The sequence below is a fragment of the Triticum aestivum genome, chromosome 3B (assembly GCF_018294505.1).
Source record: "Triticum aestivum cultivar Chinese Spring chromosome 3B, IWGSC CS RefSeq v2.1, whole genome shotgun sequence".
In the NCBI taxonomy this organism is placed as follows: domain Eukaryota; kingdom Viridiplantae; phylum Streptophyta; class Magnoliopsida; order Poales; family Poaceae; genus Triticum; species Triticum aestivum.
This window is the reverse complement of record NC_057801.1, coordinates 612560973-612562173: the sequence shown is the minus strand read 5'-3', so window position 1 is coordinate 612562173 and position 1201 is coordinate 612560973.

Here is a 1201-nt window from a genome sequence, read left to right as displayed (position 1 = left end):
ATTGTGCTCCAACTTCATCACAAAGCGGTTCACCATATGTGCATGCTACGGGAATCACAAACCTCAACACAAGTGTCTCTACAATCCACAACCACCCACTAGCATGACTCTAATATCACCACCTTTATATCGCAAAACTATTGCAAGGAATCAAACATATCATATTCAGCGATCTACAAGTTTATGTAGGATTTTATGACTAACCATGTGAATGACCAATTCCTGTCATCTCTCTAAATAGATATAAGTGAAGCAAGAGAGTTAAATTCTTTCTACAAAAGATATGCCCACGCTCTAACAAATATAAGTGAAGCAAAAGAGCATTCTACAAATGGCGGTTGTCTATATAAAGAGAAACAGGCCATCCAACCTTCAAAAGATATAAGTGAAGCACATGAAGCATTCAATAAAGCCATACTCAAAGGATTAAGTGAAGTGCAATGAGCATTCTATAAATCAACCAAGGACTATCTCATACCAGCATGGTGCATAAAAGAAAAGTAAAAACCTAATTGCAAAAGACGCTCCAAGACTTGCACATAATGCATGAACGAAACGAATCTGAAAACATACCGATATTTGTTAAAGAAAGAGGGGATGCCTTCCCAGCATCCCCAAGCATAGACGCTTGAGTCTCCTTGAATATTTACTTGGGTTGCCTCGGGCATCCCCAAGCTTGATCTCATGCCTCTCTTCCTTCTTCTCACATCGAAACATCCTCGATTAGACACTACATCCACACAAAACTTCAACAGAAAACTCGGTAAGATCCGTTAGTATAATAAAGCAAATCACCACTCTAAGTACTGTTGCAAACCAATTCATATTTTGTTTTTGCATTGTGTCTACTGTAATATAACTTTTCCATGGCTTAATCCACTGATATAAATTGATAGATTCATCAAAACAAGCAAACTATGCATCAAAAACAGAATCTGTCAAAAACAGAATAGTTTGTAGCCATCTGAACATTCACCATACTTGTGGTACCCCAAAAATTCTACCAAAACTAGGAAAAATAAAAATGTTGTACAGAAAGACAGTGCAAGAGGAATCAGAACCAATTGACGTTTCAGTTAAAAATGTAAAATCGCGCACTACAGCCAAAGTTTCTGTCCTGCACCGTACAAACCAACAAGCATTGTAAACATCCTAAAGGCAAACTTTGGCACATTATTTTTATAATACAATGGAATTGTAC